Raw genomic sequence first — 12,685 nt, forward strand, 5'->3', positions numbered from 1 at the left:
ATGGATTGAAAGAGATACATTAGACAAAACAAGAAGTGAAACAAGGAAATAGGGACAGGGCCCGAACAAGGTGGTCGCCCCAACCCTTAAGCCTTCAATCTGGATTCGGAAAGATCAAGATCTAGGTAGGAGAGGGGGGAAGGGGAACTGGTTTCAGATCTGTTTTCTCTCTCTAACTTTTAGAGAGAGATGCTCTGTACTTAGGAATAGATGTGTCTATTCAAATATATCAGAGTTCATTAATTGAACTCTTTTTTTTTTTTTTGTCGAAGGTAGCATCAATTAACAAGGCCCAAGGCCAAACAACAGTACAAGGGACACAGCCCAATACAGACGAAGTCTACAAAGCATGATTCACATAGTCAACTGCCAGAACAAGCAAGACTAGAGAAATAAAAAGAAAAGAAAGAACAGCTGAAAACCTAAAGCAGAAGAAAAAAAGAAGGAAATAAAGTAACAAAGCCCAGATCTTCTTCAGCCGCCACAAATCCTGCACTACCAACGTCCACCATGGCCGTCGTAGCTGAATTCATACATGGAACTCCAAAATTGCAGCTTGTAAGGAGACCCCTACACCAAAGCCCGATCAAAATAACCCTGAAAATGGAAAAACAGAAGAAAAAAGAGGATCTAAACACAGATATATCATCTTCCCCACAGTACAAATTTGCACCATAACATGAGATTTGCAGCCACAACTTAGAGAACAAATCTAGGCAAACGAAACCCAGATCAGGAGGAGTCAAGAGACCCCGAAAATAGAACATAGAAGGAGGTGGTGCATGCACCCGAGCCAAAGCTCTACCTATCTTCCGATTGAGACGCGAGAAATCGCATTTGAGAGAAACCACTGCAAGAACCAAGCCATGGTACCGATTTGAAATGGAATAGAAGAAATCCAGGAAACAAGATCTGGAGATGAGAGATGGTGGGTAAAAGAAAGTGATGGGTGGTGAGGAATGGGTTAGATCAAATTTGGGGCTAAAGTTCAGAAAGAAAATTGGGGCAAGATGGAAGGAGAAGGGAGGGAGACTGAAGGAGAAAAAAAGAGAAGAAACAAGAGGCAAAAGCCCCAGATCTGAGACATAGCTCAGGGAAACTGAGACATAGCTCAGGGAAGCACCCATAAAGGGTGAGCAGTGCCACCGACTCTCAAGGGCACGGAGTGGGTTTCAGAGAGAGAGAGAGATTTTGAATTTCGAAAAGTAAAGGGTCTCTGGTCTCTTGCATTTTGGATTAGATTAGATTCGAAAAGTAAATTGAACTTGAGAATGCAATAAGAAGTGAGAATATTCCAATATTTTTTTTTTTTAGGCAATTACAAAGAGGCCCGTAAGTACTCTCCATGCCATAAGAGCTAACAACAGAGACCCAAACAACAGAAGCCCAAAGGCACAAACAAAGAAAACAATAACATAGGTTGGCCTAGACTTGAGCCACCACCCCACCACTAGCAACCATATATCGACGAGAAGAAGCACAGCCGCCACTCCACCGCTAGGCAAGCAGCACCAAAATTCTTCCAGAGCGATAGATCGAACAAGACCCATACTAATTTCCATGTATCCAGCCACCAAAATTCCAAAAGAAACAGTAGACAACACCTGCATATAGTCTATGTAAAAGTTTTATTCAAAAATATCATTTTATAAATGCAATTAAGATTTCTTTATTTTTAATTGAAATTTTTAAAAATTTGAAATACCGAAATTGAAACTGAAATCAAAATTTGAAACTGAAGGGTTCAAATTTCTCCAAAGTTACCGAAATTTTCGTAATTTGGAAGTACCGAAACGAAATTCATATGTAATATCATTTCCGTCAGGAGTTTTCCGAAATTTTTCAAAAGTTTCCGTACATTTCCACAAAATTCTTAATTTCTGAAATATCCACACTCACAAAATATATTTAAAAATTCACACCGAAATTTTGTCCGAAATTTCTTCTAAATTTCTGTAAAAATTTGTATGCCGCCGACAACGAAGTTTTTTACTCATATTTTCATAGAGAAAATATGAAATTTTGAATTTTTTTTTTTCCAATCAATTTGAATACAACAAAGTACCTTTTTGCTTAGCAAGGTACGGAATGTATCGTCAAATACTCAATATGATTCCACAAGATCTAGTTTTGTTCAAGTAATGGATTCTAGCTAATTGAAAGGATCTTCTGATCAATCAAGAGATCGTTTCGATTCCATTAGTAATGAGGATTCAGAATATCACACATTGATCAATCAAAGAGAGATTCAACAACTAAAACAAAGATCGATTCTTTGGGATCCTTCTTTTCTTCAAACCTGGAACGAATAGAGATAGAATTAGACCGATTCCCTAAATGCCTTTCTGGATATTCCTCAATGTCCAGGCTATTCACGGAACGTGAGAAGCAGATGCTTATTCATCTGCTTCCCAAAGAAATCGAAGAATTTCTTGGGAATCCTACAAGATCCCTTCGTTCTTTTCCAAAATTCATGTACTTGGAGTAGTATTGTATGATAATAAATGGAAGTAGTTCAACCATATAGATCGAACATCGTAGTAACACTTATTCTTAGTACTTTTATTGTACTTGTTCATTTTCATTCACGGAGTTTTAGTTTTACGTCCCCCCCCCCCCGGGAGGGTTATATTTTTCTAATTATTAGTGAAAATGCATGATGGCCAAGCCTCCCACTGGGTTCCAGCCATCAAAAATAAAGTAAATCACATTCATATTATCAATATATAATACAATTATAATTACATGTAGATAAAAACACTAGATTGGTTAATCACTAGTATTAAATATCACAATTCTATTATAAAGGATTAACTTATGTTTAGTCCCTGTACTATGACCTTTTTTTCGTTTCAGTCCCTGACATTCTCAATTAATCTGAAAAGTCCCTAACATTCTCAATTAATCTGAAAAGTCCCTGTACTATGTCTGATCGGTACACTCCGTCAATTCGGGCCGTTAACTTGCTGATGTGGCACTCCAAGCCACCATGCTTACATCAGCAACTTAACGGCGCAATTTGACGGAATCTTAACGGTGAGGACCTATTGGATGGAAATTGTGACCTCAGGGACTTTTTGGATGAAATTAAAATGTCAGGGACTGAAACGATGTTGGAGGCATAGTACAGGGACTAAACATAAGTTAATCCTATTATAAATGTATAATTTTAGAGAGGCTACATTGTAAATAGGTTTATTATAGATTAATTTAGTCTATGTGAAAGTTTCATTCAACAATATCAGTTTACAGATGCAATTGATATGATTTCTTTATTTTTAACCTAAATTTCCACTGAAATTGAAACTTTCTCCGAAATATCTTTAAATTTGAAATACCGAAATCGAAACAAAATTTGAAACCTTGCATTTGTACAAGTTTAGGAACCTCAGGCTTTTATGTTGTTCACCTTAATATTATAAATTGTCTTTTTGTTTTTTTGGGTGTTTTCCTGCACAACCAACCGGACGAAAACCACAATAAATGAAAGTCTTGCTTCTTTCTAAGTTCACATAGTATCAATAGTGTTAATCAGTGACAGTTTGAGGTTTAGGCAATAGATTTCATCCTCAGCCATGAATGTTGACATGAATTAGTCACTTGGTTTCCTGACCTTCTGTGACATTTGAATCTTACCAAGAAATTCTGACCAACATTTAGCTTAAAATGTTTTAGCTTCCATTTCAGTAATGTTTTTTTGTTTAAATGTAGAATTAAATGAATATCGACTCAGATACAAAATTCATTTTTTCATTCACTTTGCTCAGTGGCGGAACCAGGATCTAAGCCTTGGGGGGGGGGGGGGTCCAAGACTTGAAAGTCAAAAAAAAAAAAAAAAAAAGTACCTGCTCCACACTCTAAAATCAAAAATTAACCAACAAATTTAATCGATCATTGATCAATAAGACCAAAATATAATCAAGAAAAATTATGATAGTTATATCTATAAAAATAAAATTCTAATGAAATTATATAGATTTGTTTGCTTCAATTGCAAAAAAATAAGGGTTAAGAGAACCATCTCACCATCGCAATGGAGTAAATAGAAAAGATTTGCCTAAATGGTTGAAAGAAAAAGCCTATTTGGGATAATAAAAATTAATTATTTTGACTTTTGTTTCTTTTATTACACTACTTATTTAAACCAATTAAATCAGATTAGTACTTAATACTGTTTATTAATGTTTAGATTAAAAAAGAGATAACACTTATTATATTAATATTTTCTTTCCATACATATACACTATCACGTGGGTGGAGATTTGGGACGGAACAATACATTGTAAGCACCTGTATACCAGTGACCTAGCTTAAGCTAATTATTTAGGATTGAGTTAAATAATACATTTTGCGTTTCGTATAGGTTTTTGAATATATCTTGCACTGGCATTGTAAGCACGTCCCATGATCACTCATCTGATTTCTCCTTCTTCTTCTTTTTTTGGTATTGCAGTAAATGTTTAACTGGTTTTCAGAGAGAGTAAATTAAGAGACACTTCAGACCAAAAAAAACATTAAGAGACACTGATCTTTTCTATTATGATTTGTGAAGTTATAGAAAAATGGATGACATGGAACTCGAAATGGAGTGAATGGAAAAGGCCATCCAGTACTAAATGGTTACCGGAAGAGTTGCTGGTACTAAATGGTCCACTTCACTATATAATAGATTATTCAACTAATTCTATAATATTTTACATATTAATTTACCATCTGTGAAAAAGCTTGGGGGGGGGGGGGGGGGTCCGGACCCCGTCAGACCGAATGACGGTTCCGCCCCTGTATACCAGTGACCTAGCTTAAGCTAATTATTTAGGATTGAGTTAAATAATATATTTTGTGTTTCGTATAGGTTTTTGAATATATCTTGCACTGGCATTGTAAGCACGTCCCATTCACTCATCTGATTTCTCCTTCTTCTTCTTTTTTTGGTATTGCAGTAAATGTTTAACTGGTTTTTAGAGAGAGTAAATTAAGAGACACTTCAGACCAAAAAAAACATTAAGAGACACTGATCTTTTCTATTATGATTTGTGAAGTTATAGAAAAATGGATGACATGGAACTCGAAATGGAGTGAATGGAAAAGGCCATCCAGTACTAAATGGTTATCGGAAGAGTTGCTGGTATGAGGAAGAAATTGAAGAAAACTTGGGATGGAGCTTTGCTCTTAATATGTATAGTTACTTATATGTACACACACACACATTTTCAGTACACACTAGAGTTAAGGCTAGAACCCTTGGGCCGTACTTCTAAATCTTGGTTGAAGGCTTATAATTGAATTTAAAGCTTTTGTTAATTATTTGTTATATGTTTTACACCACTATTTAAAATAAATAAATAAACAAAACTATAAAATTTACACTTGTAAAAATACTTTTCACGTTTTATACTCACTTGTGTACTTAACTTGTGTCTTGTATGAGAAATTATGTACAATATACTTGTTAATTATACTTGTATTTCATAATTCATAGTTACTTGTTTATATATTTTGTATTTCTTTGTTAATTATAGTCACTAACTTTATTTATTGGAGGTACTGTCTGGCTGAAAGACGTTAAACTTAAGCGCTGCTTGGGAGGCAACCCAATTCAGAAGTAGCCGTGAAGGAGTCTACAAACACAGATTTGCTTTCTCTTTCCCTATTTCAATTTTCCAACCCCACGAACTATTCCTTACTGTTCCTAAGCCCCACGAACTGTTGCCTTAGGAATAGTGGCACAGTGGAACTCAACTTTCGTATATAGTAAATTTTTAGTACAATCAGTTACATTAGTCAAGTAATCTTGGCTTCTACATCATCTTTTTTTTCCCATTTTTCCTTTTATCTTTTCGGGGTTCCTATTTCATTTTACACTTGAATATATATATATATATACACACACACACACACAGATCCTATCTAGAGCGAGGCCTCGCTGTGAAATTAAAGTGTGAGGTTGGAGTTTAGGGTCACTTTTCAGTCTCATATCCACATCTCGACCATTCAGTTTTTAGGTACTAATGTATAGATCATCTCTGCAAAATTTCAGCCAAATTGATGATCTATAAGGTATCTAACTCGTTTAAACCAATGGACGAACTAAATCTGTCCAACCTGAACCGTACTAGCTTTAAGACAGTTATCAATGCCTTAACGACCATCAATTTGGCTGAAATTTTGCAGAGATGATCTATACATTAGTACCTAAAAACTGAACGGTCGAGATGTGGATATGAGACCGAAAAGTGACCCTAAACTCCAACCTCGCACTTTAATTTCAGAGCGGGGCATCGCTCTGGATAGGAAAAGTGGCCAAAAACTAGAAATCCGTTCCATTAGCTTAGGTAAGGATATCCTTACCTGAGAAATTTTGTGTGTGTGTGTGTCTATATATATATATATATATATATATATATAAGAAGTTCAAGTTGACTTATGGCCCTATATTAAGATCTGAGAGTGAAAGTTATTTATTTTACAAATTGAATGAAATGTTCCAATAATTTTACCAAAGAAACATTCTTTTTGAAAAAAATATTGGTTGGATTAGAGATTCCGCAGCAAGTAAAAAAACTTGCGGCATCGCGCGAGATATTTTGCTAGTCAAATTGAAGCATGGAGTACTAGATACTAGTCTACTACTTTTGTTGAATTAGGTGCTATTTTTGAGCGAGCAACTGGACACTATTGAAAAGGATTGACATGTAATACAAGCACTTGGCTCTTGAGAAACTTTTGGCTATGTGGTAGTGATTTTAGTGTGCTCTGTTTAGTGCAAGTGTTCAAGATTCTAGCTTTCTACTTTCTTTTTTTTTTTGAGGGCAAGTTCACCCGTTGGGTCACCAGGTCACCCACTATTCACTACTTTTTAGTGTTAATTTTGTGCCCTGGGTCACGAGCACAGTGTATTTCGTGCCCTGGGTCACCCGGTACAGTGGTCTGGGTCACCATAGTGACCTGCACAGTGTATTTTGTGCCCTGGGTCAGGAGCACAGTGTATTTCGTGACCCAGAGAATGAAAATATACACTAAAAAGCAGTGAATAGTATGTGACCCGGTGACCCAACGGGTGAACTTGCTCTGAAGGAAGCTTTCCACTTTGTGTTTGGCATGTTATGATTTGTACCTAAATCTAGCAGTAATGTTGTTTGTTCCAGACTCTATTATTAGTTTGTCTCTAAAGATAATGTTGCATTGTAGATGTACGGGTGCAAGCAACTTTTGCGGCTTAAAACTGTGTGTTTAAAGTCTGTCACTCTCTAATCAGTCTGTATCACCTTGTTCTTTGGCCCTGTAAGTCCTAAAAGACTAGCACTCAAACAAATTTATGCTCCTTTTTTTTTTTCTTCAAAATCTTATAATAAACGGCAGATTTTGCGAACGAACTGAGTATGAAACATTGTGTTTGAACTCTCAAATGTCAGAAGCAATTGGATGAAGATGGCATCAATGGTGCAGGAGACTAGCGTTAGAAGTTGAAGATTAATACAGACCCTAAAAGCTATCAAGGCTAAGAGTAAGATTAATGGAAGATCCGGTCAGCAACATACTGGCCGGCTTCGTTGAGCGCCAAGAAGTGGGTGCATTTTTTCCCCAATTTCCAAGCCTAGCTCCAAGGCAGTTTTTATGTGTTTTATTATGTACTTGAGCTAAATGGCCTCTGTTGGTTTCAGGTTAATCAAAAGGTGATTCCCATAATGATGGAGTCGGACAAAATTGTCAGGAGAGCAAAAAGCAGCTGCATAGTGCATGTCTGGACTGGAAAACATGACTCTTCCTCATTTTAAGTATGTAGACTGACTGATAGGATGAGCAAATGGTGTTGTATCTTATCTAGCTTGTGGAAATTATAGGACTAACGGGCTCACGGCATCGTTTAGTTTGTGTTTCAGACATTTGCTGATGCTGATGCTGATTCTGATGCTGACAAGGATGGTAGAATCAATAAAGAATAATGGAAGGTTTTTGAGGTTGGACATCCTTACCTTCCGAAAAACATGACTTCCTCATTTGAAGTATGTAGATTTAATGGGAAATTAAGTCAGACACAGGTTTCTAACTCTACCACTTGACACCAGAAACAAGATGTTTAGAGAACTCACACGTATTTGCAGCCAAAGCCACGTTTTCTTATATCTCAATAATCCAAAGTCTTACAAGCAGCAACATAAATAGTGATGAAAACCTAGCCTAATCTGGAAAGTAATAATAAAAGATATGAGACTCAAATGTTTGATACAGAACGTTGTAAGGAAAAGAATCATAATGAAACTAGGATGATTATTTCCTAACGTAATCATGCAAATAAGCAGGAGGTTGTCCTTGAGTTGTCCTCTTGGGCCTTCCTTCCTCTAAGTTGGAGGATACACCCGTATCAGGCACCCCGGGTTGGACAGGACTCGCCCTCGAGTCCACAGCAGTAGGTTCATGCTTACCATGATAGACTTGCAAATCAGCAACATTAAAAGTAGGAGACACTCCAATATCATCAGGGAGTTCGAGAACATAAGCATTGTTACCAGCTCGTTTGAGAACCTTGTATGGTCCCCCTCCTCTGTCATGTAGTTTACCACACTTCCCACGTGGAAACCTCTCCTTGCTCAAGTTGATCCAAACCAGGTCACCCTCTTTGAACTCAACATAACGACGATGCTTGTCAGCAACCTCTTTGTATTTCTGATTACTCTCAACAAGTCTTCGCCGCACTTGTTCATGTAACTCCTTAATATGGTCTGCCATATCTTTGGCATCACCGCTGAATCGATCCGTGATAGGTAATGGAATTAAATCCAAAGGCCCATTGGGGTTGCTACCGTATACAGCTTCAAAAGGACTGATATTCGTAGTACTATGCTTGGAGCTATTGTAAGCAAATTCAGCTTGCGGAAGGAACTCAACCCAACTTGCTTTGTTATGCCGAACTAGTGCTCTCAATAAGTTTCCCAAGCTTCGATTCACCACTTCTGTCTGCCCGTCGGTTTGAGGGTGATGATCGAGCAGTACTAAACTGAAGCTTTGTACCCAACTTTCTCCACAAGGTTCGCCAAAAGTGTCCCACAAACTTGCTATCTCTATCAGATGTGATGGTACGAGGAACTCCATGCAGCCTTACAATGTCACGAAAGTAGATATTGGCAATATTACTTGTCACACCCCGAATTTTGAATAATAAAATTCAAATCCGAAACCTGAATAATTACAATTACAAAATCCAAATCTCGAAACTTCGAGTTCATTATTACAATTCACTCTCACAATATATTGTAAAGCTCAAATGAGCATAACACACCTCACAACTTACAATTGCTGTAAAACTCTAACAATTGCTCTAACCGCACGATCACCGTCCTGGTTCTCCTGTCCTGTAGGATTACCCGCTACACAATTTGAATAGTGTACCGGGAGTTGCAACAACACAAAACCCGGTAAGCTTTTTACAGCCAGTATGAGTAAACAAGAAAGAATTGTTGATTTATTTCTTTACAATTAATATAACTCAACACAATCACCATAAAAGGAAGGATACTCTTGAGGCTCTCTTTTAAGAACTCATTCTTAAAAGACTCAAGTATCCTCAACACTTCTCACATAAGACCCCTCACAGTCTCAAGTAACCTCAACATCACTCATACATGACCACTCACAGTCTCAAGTAACCTCAACATTTCCCTCACAACACCACTCAACAATTGGCAGACAGACTAGAGCTCTAACTGATCGTTTCCACCTACCCGGCGCGAGAGCGTGGTTCACGATTTAATACTATCAGTTCCACCTACCCGGCGCGAGAGCGTGGGTCGCTGATAGTATGCCATGGTCACCCCGTGACCTATTGATCTCCACAGATCACAACAATTTATTGTTCCTCAACAATAAAACTCAACATCTCTCTCAATATATTGTTTCTCAACAATAAACTCAATACCCCTCACAATATATTGTTTCTCAACAATAAACTCAATACCCCTCACAATATATTGTTTCTCAACAATAAACTCAATACCCCTCACAATATATTGTTTCTTAACAATAAACTCAACACAACTCCAACAATACATAATATTTCACAACTCCAACAATACATATTATTTCACGTAAATAATATATATACATAGACATTCGCACAGGAATGTCTATTAATACCAACTATAGTTCACACGCATTAAAAATATAAATTCATTTTATACTTAAATTCATTTTCTTACCTGTGAGCCGCAGCCCTATGAACCGTAGTTGATCAAGTTCATATTATTTCAAAACAAATCTTTATTTCATAAACAATTTCCACACAATTACGACAAAAATCAATTAATTATATTCGGTTCGTAATATGAACCATGTGAGGTTTACTCACCTCTAATCCAGCTGCGTCTTCTTAACAGCTCAAAATTCGATCCACAATCGTCCACCAACTTAAACCGTCAATCACCTAGTCAGATACGATCTTAACTTAGCAATCATTCATAAACCACACATATACAACAATCCAACGGTCGGATTCTAAATTAATGATGATCCAACGGTCGGATCGAAATTACGCGATGATCTAACGGTCAGATCCTCACGGATTGCCCTTAGGAACATCCTCCAAAATTATCACGAAGATCCAACGGTCAGATCTTCCTGAATCGTCCTTACAAACATCTCCACAAATTTATACTATAATCCGACGGTCAGATTCTCACGAATCGCCCTCCAAATCACTATTTCACATTTATACGAAGATCCAACGGTCGGATCTTCGCCCGTGACCACACAAAGTCATCGGGACAGTCATACGATCAACATATCTAAATTTGAAGTAAAACCGATGGTCAGATCTTCGCAGATCGTAAACTTAAGATAAAACGTAAAAACGTTAAATAGTAACGTAAAAACGTAAATCCACTATTTATCAACTTTTTCTAACATAACCTTGTAATATATCAAAACGCTCATATGGATGCGTAGAACATAGCCTAGATAATAAAAATTCAAAATATGGTCGAATGCGCCGCCACAAGGGGCGGTCAGTGGGCGATCAACGCGGCGGCCAACGCCGGTCAACCACCTCCGATGCAAAAGTCGTCAACTACAAACTTGTTCCAAATGACGAGCTGATCCACTTTCATAACTAGCATGAAGTCTTAAAACGAAAGGAAGTGGTCGGAAATTACCTAGAACAGTCGAGGTGACCGGAAAATTTCCAGAATCCGGCGAGAAACTGCAGAAAACGGCGAGCTCCAATTCGACGTAAAAACGTCAATTTAAGGCTTCGATTCCTTCTGAAGAGTTGTTAAGAAACTCAAGAAGAACACACTGGTTCAAGAATCACAGAAAAATATATTCTGTAGCTCGAGATATACCGATCGAAAGCTTCGGTGGTCGGAAAAATTCCAGAATTTTGCAGAATCCGGCAAGGCTCGATTTCGACGTCAAAACTTCAATTTAAGGCTTCGATTCCTTCTGAAGAGTTGTTAAGAAACTCAAGAATAACTCACTGGTTCAAGAATCACAGAAAAATATGGTCTGTAGCTCGAGATATTTGGATCGATAGCTCCGGTTTCGTTCTTGGCGGGGTTGACTTGTAGTTGCTGCTACGGGATGCGTCGCCGTGCAACGCTGCTTCTGTGGGCTTCAGGGGGTTGAGGCAAGCACGAGGATAAAGTTTTGCAAGGATCGGTGGCCGGTAGCGTGAGATATCTCGATTGGAACTAAAACGGGGTTTTAAACAAACCGGCTCTCCGCCGCCGCTGCCTGTCGTTCCAGGGCGTAAGATTGCCACAGACAGCTGCGCAAGGAAGAGACGAAGGCGTGGGACGTGACTTGGAATCGATTGATGGCTTGTGGAGAGAGAACAAGCTTGGAGAAAAATCTTCAGCTCCCTGGGTTCGGCCGAGAGAGAGAGAAAAAAAACGAATTTTCTTTCTTTTCTTCTGGAGCTGGTACACCACCATCTATCAACATGTAGAGTATAAAACAACTAGTGTCGCACTACCTCTCTTATTGCTTGAAACACGGAGAGCACCTCAATCTTTTTTTAAACAAAGTATTTGCCACTATAATTTGTGATAAAACCAGAAAAAATGAGGTACAGCAATGATTAATGTAGTGTAATTTGATTAATCCTTGCTACGAAATTAACAATTGAGATTTGACGTAATTTTATTTTCTACCAAATCGAAATGAATACTTCATTGAATAAAACTGCCGCCAAGTATTGCTCGATTGAAAATCGAGGTTATTACATTACTAGCATCCATTTTCTTTTTGCAAGGTATAAAATGTGCCATTTTGGAAAACCTATCCGCCACTACAAAAATAGAATCAAACCCCTGTTTTGTCCTTGGTAATCCTACCACAAAATCCATGCTAACTTCTTCCCAGGGAGCTTTTGGTTCTGGAAGGGGTGTGTACAACCCTGTGTTTTGACTTCTACTTTTAGCTAGGTGGCATATACGACAACGTTGTACATACCTCAGTACATCTCTTTGCAACCTGGGCCAAAAGAACTTCTCCTCAATTAATGACAAAGTTTTAGTCTTCCCAAAATGTCCACCAAGACCACCTCTATGCACTTCTTCAATGATCCAGAGCCGTAGTGAACAGTTAGGGACACATAACCTGCTACCCTTGAATAAGAAACCATCTTGAATATGAAAATCTTTAATAGAGTTCTTCTCCTTGCACTCATTCCATGTCTCACAAAAATCTACAT

The 12,685-nt window shown here is 37.8% G+C and overlaps 1 long non-coding RNA gene across 1 annotated transcript; it reads right to left on the reverse strand.

The window, feature by feature from the left end:
- Window positions 1-9,138: 9,138 nt before the first annotated feature.
- Window positions 9,139-11,827, reverse strand: LOC133735341 (uncharacterized). Its single transcript, XR_009858949.1, has 3 exons — window positions 11,145-11,827; window positions 10,343-10,417; window positions 9,139-9,365 (listed from the first exon to the last, which is right to left on the reverse strand). It is a non-coding gene; the product is annotated as an uncharacterized LOC133735341 (long non-coding RNA).
- Between the last annotated feature and the right edge of the window lie 858 nt (window positions 11,828-12,685).

Source organism: Rosa rugosa, chromosome 3, assembly GCF_958449725.1.
Source record: "Rosa rugosa chromosome 3, drRosRugo1.1, whole genome shotgun sequence".
NCBI classification, from domain to species: Eukaryota; Viridiplantae; Streptophyta; class Magnoliopsida; order Rosales; family Rosaceae; genus Rosa; species Rosa rugosa.